Genomic DNA, 22087 nt, shown 5'->3' with positions numbered 1-22087 from the left:
CTTCCTGTTGTTTGGAAGAAAATCACATAAAAAAGCAATTTTTAAAAGCCACAGTCAACTTAAATATGGTTTTTCTTGCGGGACACTCAAGTCCTAGCACTGCTTAGAAATATCCTTCCTGTTGCAAACCATATGTAGCAGAGTGGAAACAAAAAAATAAACGTAGGTAAGAAAGGACTTAGATTGGGTTACACAGTTTTTAAAATGAGGATTCTATTTCATGGTGAAAGGAAAATCCTAAACTAGGCTTAGAAGGAAAAATAGGATATTCTGCACACACAACACTTTAAACACCATTCAGAATAAGTTGATAAGAAGGATATAACATATTGTATGTATTTAATTAGATGATTTAAATGTTTTAAGCACATGCCATTTGAATTTCACAAGGACTGAAATATTTGGAGGCTTATTTTGTTCCTTGTCACAACCCACAGAATTACACCTGCTACTGTGGAGTAGAATTGCTTTTCTCTTACAGTGACTCTAGTGATCAAGACCCCCCTTAAAGTTCCCCTCCTCTTGCCTGAACTTCAGACAGGCTTTTTTTTTCTGACTTTGTGTCCCTGATCACCTCCCTCTTCTAAGAACATTTACTTTAGAAATCCTGTAAATTCTTCTCTGCCCTTTTTGAGATGTAAATTTTTAAAAAGCCCTTTGCAAGTTTTACAACCCAGGACTGTCTTCAAGGACCTAGGGGTGATGGCTTTGAAATGTAATCTTCAAGAAGGATAGGATCCCTATCTCAAGTCTGGGGTGGAGGAGGGAGGGTGGGGAGAAGGAGCCTGAGTTTTATGAGTGCTTAGTAGCAAGAACGGACTCTTTAATCACATTGGCTGACTTCCTTAACTCCCTCCAGGGCTTTCCCCTGGCTTATCCCAGCACTTTAAAAACCCTCCTGTTTTCTGTTTCAGCGGAGTTGAGTTCAGCCTGTCTCCCCTATTGCCAGTCTTGGATAAAGTCTTCCTTGCCAGTTCTTGTCCGATGCAATTTTTCTTTGGCACTAGGAAAAATATTTAAGTTCTATTCCTATAGGAACTTTCAATTATTGCTCTGAGAGTCAAGAAGTATGAAATCTTAGGGATAGAATACAATCCCCCCCCCCAAAAAAAAATCCATAGTCTTATATTTCAAAATATCTCCTTATATTTCTAATGGAGAACCAGAAGTTTCAAGCTTTAATATAAATCAGGGAACTTGTATCTAATTACAAAGAATTGAGTAAAATTTTGTGGTTAAAAAGGATTAACACCTGAGCATTTTCAAAACAAAGATCTTTGTTAAAAGGCAGCTTTTAAAGATTCAAGAGGATTTAAGTTCTTAATAGTATTTTTGTTCTCTTCCTCAGCTTTGGCCTTAGGCTTATCAGTGTTATCAAACTACAATTAAAAGAAAGGGGAAGAAAAAAAGCTTGACTGTTGAGAAAGGTTGACTCCACACTATAGGGATTCTAATTCCTAGTTTCACTGTAATATTAGATTGAAACTGTTACTTTTTTTTTTTAACGAATGTGGAAAAAGAATGGTAAGGTAGCCTAGAATCGCTGCTCATTTTCAGTGTTTTGTAACCTCTTCATGGCAGAGCATAGGTGCAGGCGTTGATAATTCCGATGAGAAGCTGCATGACATAGTTAGGCATGGCTAAATGATCCGAAAGTTCCAATGGTCCACACCAGTCTGATTAAAGCTTGGCATTTGTTTTCTTGCTCTTTAGAGCAGACAGCATGCTGCCTGGAATTAGAAATATGAAAGACAGAGGAACTTCACACTGTGCAGAGAACGTTTCTTGCTCTATTTTCATAAGGCAGATGAGTCGCCAAACTTTCTTTAAAAATAACTGGAATTACTTGTTTGCGAATATAGATCTTAATAGTCTTTCCATAGCTCTCTACCACATGCTCCTGAGTCCTTACAGTGAGTGCTATCATGCTATCACTTTTTACTTTGGTTGAATAGAGGAATATTTCAGTTGTCCAAAGCCTTAAGTAAGGGATTTTGTTTGTTTTCTACAGTTAGTGTCACTCTTGTAAATTTTGTGGATGGTCTGTGATTTGAGAGAATTTGTTGTTGATTGAATACAACAAACTATTCTCATATGACTTATTAACAATACAATTAGCTCTTTGCCATAGGCCCATAGAGTGGGATTTCAATGCTGGCCATGCTTAACCCTACCTGTTTAGGTCACCTGTGGTAGTAAGAGACTATGATAGTTGATTCTTAGAAGGTTCATTTTAAGATAAGTGAACTGTGTTTGATGAGAATTCCCAAGAATTCTTCATATTCATATTCATACTTGCATTTCATGCAATTAATGTCCTTGCCCAGGTGAAGCTACTTGCTCAGTGGTTGGTTGGAATAAAGGTTTCTCATACTACCATAAATATTTACTACCATAGATATGGCAATGGATGTACTATCTCCCCCAAGCTCCTGGTACATTTGTGCGATTCATGATTCTATACTGAGCTCAGTTTCTTGGCCCTTCCTGACCTGGATTTTATATTGCCCTTATTTTTGACTCCCCAAAGGGTTCACTCTTCCTGACCCTTTAAGGGGAATTTTTCTCTCCTGCTATATCCTATGACAATGATGGCAGAAAGTGTGATAGAGTCTTATAGATCCAGATGCTGACAAAGATCCCCATGTGGATGCTGGGTCAACTCCTGAAATAGTTTATAATGCTTAAAATATTTACTGTATATTTATAGAGGTGCTCAGCATGGGTTAATAAAATCAGTACTGATAATAAAAAATAATAAATACACTTATTGCATGTTTTTTACAAGCCAGATACTATGCTAAGTACTTCACATAATTACCATTTTTAATTTTTGCAGTAACCTTTTGGATATATTATACTTAGCACTATTCCCCTGGTGAGAACTGAAGCACTGTAATGTCACAAATCCTGGTGAATCTCTTACCAGTGGGAGAATTGATGTTGTGTGAATGGAGGTCTCCATTCTTGGGTTCCCCACAAAAAAGTTTACTTGAGGATCTGCACTGGAATAACGGAATCTAGGAGGAAAGTAGCAAGCACAAAGCAGTTTATTAAAATGAAAGTACACTCTCGAAATGGGAGAGTGGGCAGGCCCAGAAGTGGCAGCTGCATGAGGCTACAGGGGTCCTTTCCTTGTATGTGTGTGGGGTCTTGCATCATGGACCGGGTGCTCCCTAATGGATGCTGCTCCCAATCATTTGAGGGGATTCCTCCCACAGGTTAGCAGGCAGTTTTTAACCTGGTAAGGTTTGTACTGGAACTGTCATGCAGGCTTCCCCCATTGGGGGGGCTATAACCACAGTACAAACTCATTATGATGAGTCTAGGGGTTATCCTGGGGCAGAGGTAGAAGAGGTGCATGCTCTGCACCTGTGGCTCTTGATCTGTTAGCTCCAGGGTCTGGGAAGCCGCAGGTCAGGATGTTATTCCCTGGGGCTTCTACTGAATAATCTGTTTATCACTGTCCTTGCCTCCAGCTTATGTGCTACTAACTGCCTACTTTTTTAAATCCAGCAGCTAGGAAGTAGGGGAGTCAGGAATTAAATTCCAGCTCCAGTGGCCTGCTCTTAACTAGGTGAAAAGGCCTTCAGCATTATTGTGTTTTAGGTTATGTTTTGAAATGCTTGTCAGTGTGAAAAGATCTTTCAGAATGCAGGTTAGTTAAGTTCACTCCGATTTACATAGACAGTAAACCGCCCTCTCGCTCTAGTATTGTGATTGCACTTCCCTTGCAACTTCTGGTTTGCATTCTGCAAAAGAGCTGATGTTCCTCCAGGGACAGTGACATAGCTGTTCCTCCAGGTTCAATGACCTAGCTGATTATGGGGCCAGTCTTCCTAGGGACCCTTCTGGATACTCTCACATCACTTCTGACATCACATCAGCTCTGCTTTTCCACTTCTTATGTAATTACTTAAATACTTATGTGTGGCCAAACATAACCAAGTGTTGTCTCAGAAATTTCTCCTACCTGTTCTGTCATGCATTGGTGTATTCCCTGCTATCTCCATTATGAAAGCCCCGGGAGAGATAATATTTATTGGCCTCTTAATGGTAGCACTATAGTTTTGGCCAAATAGAAGGCTACCTCATTAGGAAATCAAGCAGACTATCTTAGTTGCCTGCCCTATCCCCACTCCCGTTTACCCCTTTGTCTCTCAAATGCTAAAATTACAGCTTTGAATCCTAGTACTAAAATCTGGTGTAGCACCTGAATGACTTTAACTGTTAATGGTCTAACTCCACGAGGGAGAGACTTGCTTTCCCTTAAATTATCATAAATAGAAAAGCCAATTTAAGCATAGCACTTAATATGTACAGAATCAAAGTTCTTGAACTGTGATTTGCCTTTTATTAAAGAGACACTGAAGGAAACTAGGGGTAACGGGTTTGTTTCTTTCTGAACACTGACCCTATGTCTCCTCATGCATTCATCATTCATGATAATTTTATAAACTTGATTAGTTGTCTCGTACAAATCTCTTAATCTGGATTCATAAAGGTCCACGGATAGGTTTCAAGTGTCTGCAACCTCTGTGAAATTTACATGCAAAATATCAATCATATGCATAGGCACGTCGTGTAGACATGAGATCCTGCACTTTTGTCAGACTCTGAATGACTGATGACTTCAAAAGATTAAGGATCTCTAAACACTTTTGAAATGAGAGAAAATGGCATTGTTCTGTGACCAGCGCCTTTATCAGCAGAAGCTGAAGCTGACCCATATACTTCTTTAAGTTTTCAAGAGCTTCTAACTTCTGTTCTTAGCAGTATTACTAAGTATCCCGAAGGAACTCCCACTGCAATGCGATTAGATCTCAGATAAACTTCAAAACCTACTTCTTACAGCATATCTCATAAAGAAGGAAAGAAAATGCCCTCTCTCACCCCCAAAAGGAAGAAACAACACATTTTATCAGTGGACAGTGGTTAAGTAAATGCTGAAGTGAGGGCTGGGTTGTCCTTGAGGCATAAATCATTTTCAGCATTGGGATTGAAACGTTAAAGTCCAGGCCTGCAGCAAAGTGAGGTTGCTTTCTCTTGGATTCCCATAATTATTCAAGATAACTTACAGAATGCTAACTAGTACAGTGCCAGGTCAGCAGACTTCCAGGGACCATCTGGAAACAAACAGCATTTTTAGACCAAAAGGGAGAGTATGAGTAAGCATTTTGGAAAAAAAAAAAATCAGGATAAACTAGAGTGACAATGAGCTAGCAAATTTGGAAGAGTAATTGAAAGGTTTGATCTTCTGATTACATTCTATCATTTTAAGTCTAATGGCAGTTTCAGGAGGGAAAAAAAAGAGAAGAAAGGGAATTGAAGCAACAGTGTTTGAGAATTTCCCAGAACTTTGGGACCAGAATCTGCAGCACAGATTAAGCACAACATATAGCAAGCAAGACAAATAGAAATAAATGCATACCTAGATTCAAGGTCATGCATCTGTGGAACAACGAAGGTAAAGACCATAAAGACATCAACAGGAAGGTAAATCTACACAGAAGGAAAGAGACTGGCAACAATTTTCTCAAACAATAATGGAGACCAAAAGAAAACTGGAAACTTTGAATAAGTATATCTAGCAAAAGTAGAAGAGTAGATAAATACATTTTCTCCATACAAAATTAAGCAAATCTATTATTGAGTTGGGGTTTTTTGTTTTGTTTTGATTTTTAGAAAGCGTGAGTAGAGGAAGGGGCAGACAGAGAACCTTCAAGCAGACTCCCCTGCTGAGTGAAGAGTCCATTTCCAGTCTTGATCTCACTACCCGTGAGATGCTTAATCTACTGAGCCACCCTCATGCCCCTATTTACTGGCAGCTTATGAAAGTTTATGTAGCTTTCTACAGGATGCACTTCAAGAAATAGCCCCACAAATTGTGTTTAAAAATGAAAATGGGAATTTAAAATTATGTAGGACTGAGTGATAATGAAAATGCTATGTGTCACAACTTTTGGGATGAAAAAAAAATGTTAAAGGACTGTTTTACATGTTTAAATATTTCCCTTAGAGGAGGAGAAAGGCTAAAAAAAATTACTGACCATCTAACATAGCCATTAAAACAGGAGATAGAAATAGAATCAAGAATATAGTAAAGTGAATTATGTGTATTCTATGAAATAATTTTACAGGGATCCCTGGGTGGCGCAGCGGTTTAGCGCCTGCCTTTGGCCCAGGGCGTGATCCTGGAGACCCGGGATCGAGTCCCATGTCGGGCTCCCGGTGCATGGAGCCTGCTTCTTCCTCTGCCTGTGTCTCTGCCTCTCTCTCTCTCTCTCTCTCTCTCTCTCTCTGTGACTATCATACATTAAAAAAAAAAAAAAAATTTTACAATAGAAACAGAGCCCACAAGTGGTTCTTTGGAAAAACTAAATCAATAAAGCAATAATAGCACAAGAAGAAACTTGTGCATACACTATCATAACCAAATTTGGATTGTTGCAGGAATCTAAGAATAGATGAATACAAGGCAATATAGAAGAGTTAACTTACCTATATTTTTATTTAAGCATAATTAACATGCATATTCAGGCATGCATCATAGTGATTTGGTTTTATTTTTAATGTTACAAAGGATACCCATTATATGTCTAGTTAATATCTGTCACCATACACAGTTACTACAATGTTACTGACTCCGTCTTCTGGCTAAGATCAACTATAGTATCTGTTCTTACTACAGTTTAAAAAATGACTTAAAAAGCCCTGAGGAATGAGATAAGGCAGGAATTAAACTATACTAACAATTAACAAAGAACATAGATGCAGATGAATTTTAAAAATTGAGAGAGTTTACTAAACATGTATGCCACTCTATTTGCAAACCTAGGAAAATGGACAAATTCTGGTCCAAAAAAAAGCACAGTTAAGTCAAGGATTTAAGTAGATTAAATGAGTAGATAAAAGTGTTCTCACAAAACAACTAGCACAAATGGATTTTCAGGCAATTTCTACTCAGCTTGCAAAAACTGGATTATTCCAAGTATCTATATGTTTTTCCCAGAAAAATAGCTAAGATCTCCAGTGCATTGTTTGAAGTTAATGTTATATTCTTGATTCCAAACCCTGGAAAAAAAATAGTATGAGGAAGATTATAGGTCAATCTCCCTCTTGAGCATAGAAGAAAAATTCTTAAAATGATAGCAAGTAAAATCTAGCAGTGTATATATAAAAATTTTTATATATTTTTATATATAAAATTTTTGAATCATGATCAAGTTTATTCCAGGAATAACATTTTATTATATTTATGGTTTGTTTCCTTAATCTATTAATTTTATAAAGTCCTCTCAGTGCAGACAGAAGAGCATGTATATTTCCTCATAATAAAAATTATTAATGTAATAGATTAGATATGAATTTAATCTGGAAAAGAAAGGTTACCAAAAGTTTTTAGTTCTTTTTTTTTTTTTTAAGATTTTATTTATTCATGGGAGACACAGATGCAGAGATATAGGTAGAGGGAGAAACAGGCTCTCTGCAGGGACCCTGATGTGGGACTCGATTTCGCTCCCCCCCGGCCCTGACCCCGGGATCACGACCTGAGCCAAAGGCAGACGCTCAACCACTGAGCCACCCAGATGCCCTTTTAGGTGGGTTTTAATGATAAAACATTTAAAAGTGCTACTTCAAAATAAAATTATTAACTAAGGAAATGATACTCATTATCAGAGCTTGTATTCAACATTTCCTGGAGAGATAGTAGACAATGCAGTAAACCTACAAAAAAATGGAAAGCTTGCAAAGGAGGAAAAAAAATACTTATATATAATTAATAGAGAAAAACACAAGAATGTAAACTTACATTACTAAAATTAAAGCGGTTTGCCAGAGAATAGTATGAAACTGCATTGCTTATATACATGAGAAAAATATTTTAAAATATCTAGAGAATTCAATTTTAAGGCAACAAAAATAGTGGAGAAAAAACAAAACAAAACAAAACCCTGAAAAGCACAAGATTGTAATGGAGGAAGTTTAAAAAACTTATTTGAAAACCGTTAAAGTTGATACAACTACATGGTAAGCTCTTCGATTTTAATTCTTTTGCCAAGTTTTTATAAATCCAAAGCAATTTGAATTGTAATATATGTGGAAGAGCAAAATCCTCAAAGCAGACAAACTAGTATCACAGTGAATTGCAATTTTGGAATAAAAAGTGAGTGCCTTTTATTAAACATGTGTATCAGAGAGGTTACCAGCAAGCAAGACATTATACATGGATAGTAATTATGTCAATAGGTTATTGATAGAGGTCTGTGCACACTGTGACACTCGATGTATACAGGTTTGGGGTTGGTAGCATGAGTGAGCGGATGCTTTCTTGAATAAGACACATTTAGAGCCAATCGTAGAAGAAAAGGCAAAACTGGGAAAAGTTGCTTGCAGCCTACATAACTGAAAAAATATGCATGCCATGAACCTATAAAAGGAAGCAAGAACTATGATCAGTTAAAAAGTTGGCAAAACATAAAAAACGATTTCATAGCAGAGGACAACAAACGAATAATGATTAAAGTGAAAGGTGTTCAATCTCCTTAGTAATGAGGGGAATGCACATCATAGATAATGAGATAACGATTTACTTTTACTAGATTAAAAAAAAAAAAGAAATTGATAACATCAGCGGCCCCACAGCGATGTGGAACTCTTATTTACTGATGGTGGAAACGTGTATTAGTACAATCGTGTATTAGTACAACAACAATCGTGTATTAGACAGACACCTTGTGCAGCTGAATCTGTTCTATCCTGTAGAGCTCGACTCTACTTATTCCACTTTATAGGAATGTGTCCAGGGAACTTCCACTACCTTCTGTCCTAGGCTGTTATCCTCTCTTATCCCAAATGTCACTTGTTTTCCACTCGGTAATCAGAGCAGTTCTTCCTTCCTTCCTTTCCTTTTCTTTCTTTTCTTTCTTTTCTTTCTTTCTTTTCTTCTTTCCTTTCTTTCTTTCCTTCCTTCCTTCCTCTTTTCTTTTTTCTTTCTTTTCTTTTTCTTTCTTTCTCTTTCTTTCTTTCTTTTTCTTTCTTTCTTTCTTTCTTTCTTTCTTTCTTTCTTTCTTTCTTTCTTTCCTTCTTCCTTCTTTCTTTCTTCTTTTTCTTCTTTCTTTCTTCTTTCTTTCTTCTTTCTTTCTTCTTTCTTTCCCTTCTTTCTTTCCCTTCTTTCCTTTCTATTTTCTCTTTCTTTTCTTTTTTTTCTTTCTTTTCCAGAGCATTTCTTTTAAAAATGAAACCATATTAAGTGCTTTCTTTCAATGGCTTTCTCTTGCCTTTGGAATAAACTCCACACTTCCGTGTGATTTGCAAGGCCCTCTATGCTCTGGGTCCTTATTGTCTTTTTTGACCGTGTCTTTACATATTTCCTTCCTGCTGTTTTATTCTTTAACCACACTTGCTGCATTAATGTGTGTCCAATGTATGTGGCATGCCCCCATCTCAGGGCCTTTGCACTTGCTGTTTCTTGTGCCTGAAATACTCTTCTTATATTTTTAGACATTGGGCACCCTTACATAACTCAGTTCTCCTTTCTTCACTGTATTGATATGTTGTCTATTGTATTTATAATTCATTAGGATCCATTTCCATATGCTCTATTGTGTTCCACTTTTTATTTTTCTACCCTAAGGGCAACTTCTTAGGGTCTGATAATAACAATTCCATCATGACTTAACTACAACATATTGAGTGTATTTCAGTATCTGTTAAAGCAAGTTTCTGATCATATTTTCCACTGTCAGATTTTTCTTGACTATTCTTCTTTAATATTAACTTTAAAATCAATTAATCTATGTGGATTTTAAATAATTTAACAGTATTAAATTTTATAATCAATGCATATGTGATGCCTTTCATTTGCATACATATTTATATATTCAATAATATAGAGTTCTTTCTATATATTATGGATAAACTGTTTCTAAGTAATTCAAATTTATGTTGTAAACTGATAATAAGTGTAAATACAACACAGTTTAAAAAGCTGGTTTCCATGTTGGAGTGCTTAATTTCAGTTCTTTACTATCAATATTCATGTTTGTTTTTCCTACCTACAGTTGATTTTTAGGTTTAGAAAAGTATTGTCATTGGAAACATTATCCTTTTTTCCAGTGATTATGCTGATTATTTAACCTTGTCCTATCATAGAATTTATTAGAACTTAGAAGATTGTATTGAACAAAAATTGCACTAGATGTTTTCTTCCTCAATTCTGGATTTTAATGGAAATGCCTTTAATATTGTGCCACTTACAATATTCTTTATGGTAAATCTTTTTTTCCCCTCATATTTGAACTGTGTCATTTTCAATTTCCTGTTACTTTATCAGTTAATGCTAAAAAGGCTTTTAATAATCACAGTTGTCTCTCCTTTAATTTCTCAATGTCATTCCATTGTAATGGAAGTCTTTTTATTGTATTTTTTAAAAGATTTTATTTACTTATTTTAGAGGGACGAGAGGGGCAGAGGGAGAGGGAAACTCAAGCAGACTCTGGGATGAGTGTGGAGCTCCATGCGGGGCTCAAACTTGTGACCCTGAGACCACGACCTAAGCTGAAACCAAGAGTCAGATGCTGAACAGACTGTGGCCATCCAGGCTCCCCTGTAAAGAAGTCTTGATGGCTCAGTTTCAGCTAGGGGTACCAAGCCAAATAATAGGTTTTAGGTACCCTCATATTCAAAAAACGAGGTGATTGATCACTGACAGTAGGACACACAAATGTGAAATGTGACCTTCTGAAATGGCGTGCATTTGTAGTGAACCTCAACTATTTGAAAATATAAAGTTTAAAGAGTTGAAGGAAATAACTGTTTTGGTGAGCATGGTTAGCTCAGACCTCCTGTCCCGCACACACTACCATCTTCTCCATTATTTCCACCCCAACATAGAATCATGGAGGGGGTTGCCCTCAACCAAAGCCTAGAGAGAAATGTTTGTCCCCTAGAGCTTTTAAGTAAATGATTGGTATATCTATCCCCAGTGTCTAATTTCTCTGTGAGCCTTACAGATATTTGTTTTCTGGGAACCAGATGTGCATTCTGGGTGTGATCTTAGACTTTGTCCCAAAACAGGGCAAGGCAACCTCAGGCATAAGAGGTTGAGGGTATTCCCTAAGAGGGATGTTAAGTGTGGGCCAGCTGAAGGGTAGTCCCATCCAGGACAGTGAGGTAAGGAGCTCAGTGGGAGATTATCAGAGGAGTGTCACAGTTGGAATCTGCCACTCCTGGAGGCACTCACACTCTATCTCTGTCCCTGGGTAAGATGTTGTCTTCTCTTCTCTCGTCCATAGCTCCAACCCTGGAGGACTCTGAGAAAGCCCAATGAGGATGACAGGAAGGGAAGAAGGCGACGACCAGAATAAAGTGAGGGAAAGACAGGAATGAACCATTAGCTGGACATTAAAATCTCTTGGGAAGTATCCTAATGCCCAAACCACAACTAAATCAGAATCTCTTCATACTTGGATCCAAGCATTAATCTTTTTGAAAGACTAAATTCATTATGAAAAACTATGCAAGTCGGACCTGTAGTCTGGTGATTTGAAGACTGTTAAAATGCAGATTCTGATTCTATATTTGTGGGGGAGGGGCTGAGATTGTTCAGTTCTAAGATTCCCAGGTGCTGCTGAGGTCCTTGGTGCTGGACCACACAGGAAGGAATATACTAGATTATTCTCCCAACCGCTCTGCTCTCTCCTAGCCTAAAGTACTGAGTACTAGCTTAGTATATTAGTGACTGGTCTAAGCCATTGATATGAATGAAATGTTGAGAGGAAGTTAATATTGAAGATGGATTAGAAAGGTTATAAGGCATAATATCTCTTATAACGTATTAGGGATGGAAACAAGCCCTAAGAACAGATTTGTATGAGTGATGAAGATTATAATTTTTTTTGATTTTTATTTATTTATGATAGTCACAGAGAGAGAGAGAGAGAGAGAGAGGCAGAGGCAGAAGCAGGCTCCATGCACTGGGAGCCCGACGTGGGATTCGATCCCGGGTCTCCAGGATCGCGCCCTGGGCCAAAGGCAGGCGCTAAACCGCTGCGCCACCCAGGGTTCCCGAGTGATGAAGATTATAAATTTATTTTCTCTCCCTATTATAATTTCATTTCAACATTATAATGGTTTATAAGAAGTCATAATAGTATCCAAATCAATTAGGTTTACAGGTGTCTATAAAACCCTGTTAATGGATTCACTCTTGTTTTTAAAAAACATACTCTCTAATATAATTGAGATCATGCCCATTGAAGCCTGTCTGAGTTTCAATCCTGGATCTATCACTTCATAGCCTTGTGACCCTGGGCAACTACTCAACCTCCCTGTGCCTCAGTTTATTTATCTGTTAAAGGTGGATACAGTGGCATAATGTGGTTGTGAAGATTAATCCAAATGATGCATTTAGAACAGCATCTAGATCAAAAGCACTCAAGTCTTTTATTATAATTTTTCCCATTGTTAAAATCATTGTTTAATGAGATAGCATTTGCATTAGTCTATTATCTGTTTTATTTTATAGCTATTGTTATTAGTAGGATCACTAAAAAAAAAGTTACTTTGAAGAGTTTGTTGTTGCTCTTTCCATCTTTTCCTTAGGATCTCTCTCACTAGCAACAGAGCAATTACTTCTACCCCTTCTAATCCTACATGGTAGTCTTTTTCTTAATGCAGTCTATGGGACTTTATATAAGTAAACAAACATGCACTTAAAAAACAACTTTAATTTCTTCTATTTTGTAAATATCTGTTTAATCAATTTCTACTTTCCACTATATTCTCTTTGCTTCTTTTAGTTTTCGCAGTTCTGTTTGCCTTTATTTTTAGTTTTCCGTAAATGAGATTTTGCAGCTATTTCCTTGTGAGAACCAGCTCTCGCTGTATCAATGTTTATTTCCTTTTTGGTTCTGGATAATTTAGGAGCAAGTATTAAATATCAAAATAGCTAATATATTTTATTACCTTTATATTACATTTATAACTTTTTTGGGGGGGTTCCACCAGAGAAAGTGAACTAAAAACTACCTTATTTGTTTGTAGCAAAATACAGGCTTTAATGTTAAAATCTTCCATAGACTTCTAAATGTAGCTGCATCCTCACTTGCACATTATGAGCCTATTTATTCAGATTTGTTCGCTATACTCTTTAATTCCCTTTCTGTTGTTTTCTTGTGTTTATTATTCTCAACTTCTGCCGACACGTATTGAAATCTTCACTAGAGTTGTATATTTTCTGAGTGTTCTTTGTTTACATGAGAGTTGTTGCCTAATCGATGTAACTGCTCTTTTTGTTTCATAGATTTTGGCCACCTGGAGCCTGTTTTTTCCTCACTAGACTTCTTTAACATGTTCAGTTCTTCTGACCTTGATTCTGTCTTGTCTGACTGCAGCATTGCCACTGGTGCTTTTTGTTTCATTTTCCTGGTACCCATTTGTTCCACTGTTTCTAGCTTTTCTTCGTTTATACTTGTAAAGAGCTGTGTTTGCTTTTTTTCTTTTAAGAGATGCAACATTCTGTCTTTGAATTTATTTTTCTGCTCACGTGTATAAACCTCAACATGCTTGTTATTACTTGTGTTACGTTGGGTTCCCTTGTCTTTGTTTCTGCCCCCCTTGTACTGTTCTATTCCATTTTGGTTGATGCAGTGGTCTCCCTAGGTAGCCTCTTGAAATTCCCCTTGGTGCCCATCATCCTGGGTAATCACTACCAGAGCATTTTCGCTGTCAGAAGTATTCTTGTTTGGAGATGTACTGTGCTTTCTGACTGGTTGGTCACCTTCCCTTTTCCAGTGTCCATAATCCTATGTATTTCTTTACTACAACGTGGAAAGAAAATGACCACAGAGCACTGATTTTCACTCTTCCTTTTCAGCCTAGAAAGGTGATGTCTTTCTCATAAGATAACTTCTTCCTGCCATCTCTACCCTCTGAACACTTTGGAATACTTGTATTTCCTCCCTTTCTATGTGGCCCCAAATCTGAGTTTTGCTGATATTTTAATTAATTTAGTTTCAACATATTATGAGAATGTATTTGCAATGTCTTTTTTTTTTTTAATTCAGGAATCCTTACGTAGTATTTGTATTAACTCTCAGAATATCATCACCTTTTTGATTTAACTAAATATAGTTCATCCCTTAGTTATTTAAGATTTCCTTTCTGAGCATTTGATAATTGGATAGTTTTTCTCAGTTGGAGTTTTGTGGGTGACTGAGACCCTAAGTCCTTGGTACCTTCACATGCCCTTCACCCTGTGACAAATACATTATAATCATGTGCATGGCATTGCTGGTTCGATCTGCCTGACAGTCTGCAATGTTCATGTGACCTCTTCTAGCAGAATCTCTCCCTTTAAGATTCTGTCCACAGGCCTCTTGTTCATCCCTGTGTGTGACAGCTGAGCCCCCTTGGGCAGGCATTTTTCTCTTTCTGTCCACTGAGGTCCAGGGGCTGGGATATAGAAGTAATATCTACTTGCAGTGCAGCAGCTGGCAGGTTTCTGGTTCTCTGCCTGGGCACCAGGAAGCTAGGACTCTGATGCTTAGAGGGAGGTAGCATGTTGTGCAACCATTCATTTACTCCTTACCTTGCCGAGGGCCAGTAGCAACACACTATCAGACGTCTTATTTCCTCTATTTTTAGGCATAAATGAGTGCCTGCTCTGAGTTCCACTCAGACAACTACTAAGATTCTTGGGCACTTGCCACTCTCTATTAGGACATCATTTAGAAGAGGAAAAAGGGTTTTGTCTGCTTCATTTGCTGCTGCATTCCTAAGGGAGGGCTAACGGGAGGGCCTGGCACAAGTTAATGAATGGATGCTCTTTAGAGGTACTATAAAACAGTAAGTTGGCATGAGTTTTGAAAAGTAATTTCTCACAGCAGTGCTCATTTCAAAGAGCATTATATGCTCATTTATTGCAATAAGGCTGTTTTTTTTTTCTTTAAAAAGGTAGGCAAAAATCTATTTGACTTAAAATAGTAGTTAACAGTATCAATTTGTCATCTTCATCTTTTTTCCAGTGAAAGAGGAAAGATAAAATGGTAAGAGTATGCCAAATATGAAGAAGAAGTATAAACCTATAAAAGAGAATTTTACTAAGGGCCTCCCAAAGCAGTGATCTTTTCATGGATACATACATGTACCCCATGTAAGCTATGTTCCCAGGGAAGACCTGCTTTTCTTCAGTCAGAATTTATGGCTGCAAAGTGAGGATGTTTGTGATCCTGCTTTCAGAAGATGGGCAGCTGAGGCCTATAAAACTGCAGGACAGAAATTAAATCCCCATCTTCATATAAGGCAAGGAGGAGGACTAGAGGCTGGCTGAGTGGTATCTCCACGTGGTGATATTAAAGACCAGGTAATGAGGACTTGGAGCAATGCTAACGCTCACAGCCATTCTCCCTCCTCTGATTTTCTCACTTAGAATAGGAAAATACAGGCAGACAGCACTTCCACCCTTTTACCCCAGGCTTATCACTTCTAGTAATGCTAGTCTATTATACTCTGAATTAATATTCAAAAAGTAAGCCAGAGAGCAAGGTCCACAGGTGCATATGAAGACTCAAGTCCCAATATTAGTCTGTGTGGAGAGGAACCTACTCTGAATTTTAAGAAGTGAGGTTTTGGAAATGAAGCATCAGACTGACATGGTGATGCAATTCATTTCCCCCTCTTGTTTCATCCTCTCCTTTAACTTATTTCAGGGAGTCTGGGCATGCTCCCAGGGGTGGGGGCAGGGGCAGGGGCAGAGCCTGCTGCAAACAGAAAAGCTGAGAGTTAGTGGTAACCTGGAGCCACAGTGTCCCTGAGGATGGCTCTGCAGCTGGGGGCATGCAGGTCCATCAGGTATTATAGCCATTCCTGTTTCATCCTTTGTTAATACCTTGAATTCTCTTACCCTTGAGCTTTTTAGTAAAGCTGAAATAATACATTAAAACTTGATCTGATCTGTGTTCCTGGGAAAAGGCTTGAAGGGGTGGGGTGGGGGGGAGGGCAGTCAGTCTCCTGCTCTTTTCAGCTTTTGGACTTGGACTGGCCTAAGAGTTTATTTTACCTTTGTCCCTTTTATATTCTCAACCCAGAAGCCAGAAAGATCTTAAGATGAGACTGGGTAAATGTCACTTCTCTGAGAACTCTGGTGGGTCTCCATTTCTTCTAGGGAAAAGCCAGAGTCCTTGGTGGCTGACAGAGCTCGGTGAAATCTAGACTCGTTATCTCTAGCCCCTTCTTTATCTACCTGTGCCTGGCTCATTTTCTTCCAGGACCATGGTCTGTGTGGTATCCCTTGAACCCAGCACGAGTGCTTCAGACTGGAGACTATGCTCATGCACATGCTGTCCGGAAGCTGGCATGCCACACTCCCTTACTACTTGAGGTTTGACCCAGATCTCACCTCTGTAATTCCAGCTTCCTTAATCCCAGCACTTCCCATGACACTCTCTTGCTTTAACTTTTTTCTCCTTGCTAGATAACATGACATCTTTTTTTTACTGTTACTTTAACTTCTCCACCCCAAAGTCAATAGAACATGAGTTCTATGAAATAACAGCTGTTTAGTTTCCTTTGCTGGGGCTCCAAGGGCTTGGAAAGATATGTGCAACATAGTGGGAACTGAATAAATATTTGTGAAATTAATACATGAGTGAATTCATCTCTTCTGAGAGCAAATGTTGGCCACCGTTGCCCTGTGGTGGGAAATACATTCTAGAATAGAGAGTTAATAGACTGAAATAAGGTTAACAGTCTAGGTGAAGTGACAAGAAAATAGAGAAGAGTAATGGAAATGGATGCCATATGACAAACCTCTAGAGACTTGAGAAATAATAGTCCGATGAGTCCTTAAAACAAGGCTTAAAGTCTATCATGTACAGGTGGTGCTCATAAGATAGTGAAATGTAGTCATGCATATTAACGTGATTTATATGCACAGGATGTGGTGAAAAATGTGGTCACTGAATACTTCTGTGTTTCTGGGTATACATGTATATACCGGTGTGTGTGTGTGTGTGTGTGTGTGTGTGTGTGTGTGTGTGATTGGTCAAAGAGCAACAAGACAATGTTAAATGGTTACATGTTATACTTGTAGTAGATATAATTGTAAGTAGTTGTTTTTTTTTTTTTTTTAAGCATCATAGGGGCGCCTTTGTGGTTCAGTCAGTTAAGCGTCTGCCTTTGGCTCAGGTCATGATCTCAGGGTCCTGGGACTGAGCCCTGCATTAGGATCCCTGCTCTTTGGGGAACCTGCTTCTCCCTCTCCCTCTGCCTGCCTCTCCCCCTGCTTGTGTGCTGTCTCTGTCAAATAAATAAGAATCTTATCAAAACATATTTTTAAGTTACTTTTAAAATAAGAGAAGATGTTGTCATGATGATCGTCGTTTAAGTGTTTCAGCCTGAACAATGTAAAATTGTATGTTTGTCACCTAGGTTCTAATAAGGAAATCAGCATTAAGAGTGGTTCTAATCAGGAAGCACATATTTAAGCAGTGGCCACTCTGAGCACTGTATTCCAGGGATATTCAAGAACTAGGCCTCTTTGCTAATTAGTGTACTGAATGTCAGAAATGAGCTTTTGTAGAAAACCATCTGTTAGCACAATGGACACGAGAACTTTAGCTATCTCTCACCTTCTAAACACGGAATTTGTTACTGATTTAAGCCAGGACTGATTCACATTCTTGGTGGGTTCTTGGTGACATTAAGAAATGGGTTCTTGGTGGCATTAACAATATTGTAAATATATGTATCAGTTAAAAATATTTTAGACAACTCCCACCTATGCATGGATGGCAGGTTGGGGGATGGAGGATGGGGGGTAAGAGATGAGGAGAGGCCTAAGGCTTCGATCTTTAAGCTTTAGACAGTAAGGTAATATATACAGAGTAATTGGATAGAAACTGGAAGCTTTACCCAGCTTACAGATAGGCTGTAAGACTACCTTTTGGCCTTGATTTCTAGTAACTATGTACTTACTAGTTAATGGCTGTTTGTCTTGCAGAATTATCTCAAGGCAGCATTCCTCCTAACGTGGTAGGTGGGGGAGGTGGGTAGCTAATATAGACCTCAGACTACTTTGGCAGGTACCGACATCTACCCAAAGGAACGTGAGTCAGTACTGGCTTAAATCAGTAACAAAGTCCATGGTTAGAAGGTGAGAGATAGCTAAAGTTCTCATGTCCTTTCTCCTCCAGAGTTTTTTCCCATGTCTGCAAAGAGTCATTCTGATAGCTTTTATTTAAAAATCTGCACAGCAGAAGGAGGAAGTCTTTGAGTTGCCTTTCTACCTCTACCGGTTATATTTTGGCACTTCAATTCTTTTGCATGCTTTGCAGATCAAAGCATATGAAAAATGTAGAAAGAATGCTTTAGGTTAAAGATATTAAAAATCATGTTACGTCTCAGATTCAATTTCCCATTTGCTATTTCTCAGGGAGCATTATATTATTTGCCCTTAATTTCAGCTGAAAACGTGATACAAAATATAACCCACAATCACCATTTATCTGTTATTCCAAGGGCAGATATGTAGATGTTTCCATTCTGAGGTTTTCGCATTTCAGTTTGATTTGTATCCCTCTTTAACGCATCATGAAACTGGAAACATGTAGTCTGAAAGCTGCATCTTTCATAAGTAAGGCTCTAGGTCAGTCCTTCAATGGACATAAAATGGAAATCTATATCTGCTCCAACTTCAGAAGAATTAAATATGAGCTCTAGTGTCTCCTTTCGCATCTCATAATTTCACTTTTGTCCACTTTATATGTTGATCATTTTTTATGTAAATGAGTGTTTCTATGTCCTCACCCTTCTTTTATTGCCTCTATAGTAATTTGATGTGATAGGTACTTGATTAAAATTCTGTTTCCATCTGTATTTACATCTCCTCATTCATAGATCTAGTTTATGTGGTAGGGGAAATTCTATTCCTTTGATAACCATTATTTATAAAACTAATACTGCAGTACCTTTTGGAGGGTTATGCATTGTATTATCTACTAATTGGAATGGAATGGATAAGGATGAAGCAATTCACTTTTTATCTATAATTTGGAGAATTTGTTACAGCACTTTACAAATGAAAATGAATATCTTTACAACATCCTGTAGATAGCGTTTAAAATGTAGTGAGATTTACACTAACCTTGGTTACGGAAGAATGGCCACTTTATAATTGGTACTTTTTTTCCGATTTTGTCATATACCATTCAACTGATGGTGCAGATTTTTCAGTCTTTCTAAACTTCTGGTAGTGTGACTTACACAAAGGTTACATTTTCTGTCCAGCTTCTAGGTCTGATGTTGCCACAGTTAAGGGAATTGGATCATCTTTCTGCACCTTGCTAAGATCCTATTGTACAATTAAGCTTTTACACACTTTGCATCACATACTTTTTATACTCTGTGATCTTACAAATAATTCAACAGCCTCATTTCTGAAGTCTGAGTGGTTTTCATTAGATATATTTAGGGGCCCACTCAAGAACTAGCATCCATTCATTGAATGGTTATCAAATAGTTCTTGACTAAGGGCTGAGGATTCACAAAGATGACAAACTTTACAATAACCTTGGGTTCCTAAACTAGTTGGAAAGATAAATGTATATAAAAGAAAACAATTTTTAATATCATATGGTATCTTTGAAATGAGTGGGACAAATTTTGTCTGCTATAGACTTTTATTTTCAAACATTGGGGCAACCAGATAACATTTCAGAGAGAAAGGGAGCTTCATTTGGACCATAAGGAAACCTTAGATATTAGGCAGATGAAGAGGACTTGAAGTTGTCTTGGAAGTCTTGGAAACTAAGGATTTGGCTGAATGTTGAATACCCTGTAAGTGGTACTTGTTAGTGGTTACTCTGGATATAACAATATGCTTGTATATAATGAATACATCTATAACTGTTGTCAACATTTTTCCACATCAAGTAAAATGTGGAAACGTTATTTCCATTAAGGTCCTTTTTATTGTCCTCACTTTCAAATATCAACTTTATTACCAGATGGTGTGGTGACTTTTATTTTAAATATCATTATTGTACTTAGGATCTAAGCTCTTTTGGATTTAATGCAAACACCTTGCTATCCAATTAGGTGATAAGGAGTTGATGGAATAATAGAATTCTGCACTGCAGGGTGGACATTCTAATTCTCAACCAAGCATCAGAAGGCACATCTATTTTTCCTGAAGAAAGAATGACAATTTCTTTAATGTTAATGAAATATTTATACGAGACTTCCTAATTGCTTAATAGCTGTTCAAGGGCACAGAGCTCTCCTAGATAATACTCCCAGTAGGGAATCCGGAATATTTGCCATAACACTCAGATTAGAGAAAGCATTGTAAGGGCTCTGTAACACTAGAATTATGTTAAAATCTCAATTAATAGAATCTCAAGTTTGTAAAGATTTTCAAGTGAAAATATTCACCTTGAAAAGTATCTCATATGGGATCCCTGGGTGGCGCAGCGGTTTGGCGCCTGCCTTTGGCCCAGGGCCTGATCCTGGAAACCTGGGATCGAATCCCACATCGGGCTCCCGGTGCATGGAGCCTGCTTCTCCCTCTGCCTGTGTCTCTGCCTCTCTCTCTCTCTGTGACTATGATAAATATAAAAAAAAAAAAAAAAAAAAAAAAATTTATAAAAAAAAGTATCTCATAGGATTGAATTTTTTTCCCCAATTTGTGCTGGATTGTCCATCTATAATGACACACATTTCCTTTTTAGCTTTTGGGGCCAAATGTATATAATTATAGCTGAGGAAATATCCTCTGATTCCTTTTCATATCTTCTTCCTCTACATTCATCTCTCATCACTGTTATGTTGGTACTTTAGATGCCTATTGGTACAAAATATTACCGAGGTGTATTGTATTATAAAAGTTTGGAGTTTTTTTTTTTTTTTTGAACATAGAAAAACATTAACTTTAAAAATATTTTTTGTAGAAAATATAGTAGATGCCTATTACATTTTATTTTCTAGCTATATGTGCTCATTTCGGCAGTACATATATATTTTCTAGCTATATAATTCTCATTTACTTCACCTCATAATTTGGAGAAATAAAAGTATAAATCAGTAAGTAACCTTTTTGTATATTTACTGTTGTCAAAGTTTTAAATGAATTACATGCATTATTTTAATTTTAATAATAAATTTAAAAAGTAGCAAGTCATTTTGTCCTCATTATAAAAAGGCAGAAATAAAAGTATTAAATAACTTAAATAATTTTCCTGTGGTTTCATAGCTAGGATATGATGAGGCTGGAATTAAAATCCATACATGTCTGTAGCAGAGAAATGGGTACTTGGTAGACTTACCTAGTTTCAGATAATTTTAAATACTTGATAAAGACAATACTTTGGATTTTCCTTCATTCTTCCAAGTGAAGAAAATTCACTCTTTTTTCCTTTTTGACTTATTTAACTGTTATGTTTGAGATGGCTTCTGGTTAGTCTAGTATGTTGGTTTTCATTGTTTTCATAATCAATGCCTTATTCAATTTCATATTCAACTTTTAAATAAAATTCTAACTACTGATAAGGTCTCTGGATATCATGAAGGATGAAGAAGACAACCAATCCTAAGTTATGTGATAAGGTTAATGTAAAGCTTTGTACAACTGACCTTCAATTTTTGGTGTTGAGGTCCCCTTGCTTAGAGCAGGCATCCTGTCTGTGACCTTTTAGCCCATCTCTGCCTCTCTCCATCACTTCCCCAACATCTATATTTAGGGAACAGGCAAGCATAGGATAAACTTAGTTATGTATCCTTATCAGTCCCCTGCCTGTATCCTTTTTCATTGTTCAGTAGAGTTCAGCAACCCAGCACATCTTATCTTCCATATTATATCACTAGATGAAATTTTATTCTTGAGTTTTATTTTATTTTATTTTTTAAAGATTTATTTATTTTTTCATGAGAGACAGAGAGAGAGAGAGAGAGAGAGAGAGAGGCAGAAACACAGGTAGAGGGAGAAGCAGGCTCCATGCAGGGAGCCTGATGTGGGACTCCATCCCAGAACTCCAGGATCATGCATTGGGCCAAAGGCAGGCGCTAAACTGCTGAGCCACCCAGTGAT

At 37.5% G+C, this 22087-nt stretch overlaps 1 long non-coding RNA gene across 5 annotated transcripts; it reads right to left on the bottom strand.

The window, feature by feature from the left end:
- Window positions 1-343: 343 nt before the first annotated feature.
- On the bottom strand, window positions 344-11581 carry LOC140611225 (uncharacterized). 5 transcript variants are annotated; one of them, XR_012012562.1, is made up of 3 exons: window positions 11533-11581; window positions 2927-3020; window positions 344-1730 (listed from the first exon to the last, which is right to left on the bottom strand). It is a non-coding gene; the product is annotated as an uncharacterized lncRNA (long non-coding RNA). The 5 variants fall into 5 exon arrangements; XR_012012528.1 differs by lacking the exon at window positions 11533-11581 and adding an exon at window positions 11246-11526; XR_012012598.1 differs by lacking the exon at window positions 11533-11581 and adding an exon at window positions 8822-8905.
- Window positions 11582-22087: the final 10506 nt, after the last annotated feature.

This window comes from Canis lupus, chromosome 1 (assembly GCF_048164855.1).
Source record: "Canis lupus baileyi chromosome 1, mCanLup2.hap1, whole genome shotgun sequence".
Lineage (NCBI taxonomy): Eukaryota > Metazoa > Chordata > Mammalia > Carnivora > Canidae > Canis > Canis lupus.
This window is presented reverse-complemented; position numbering and strand designations above follow the sequence as displayed.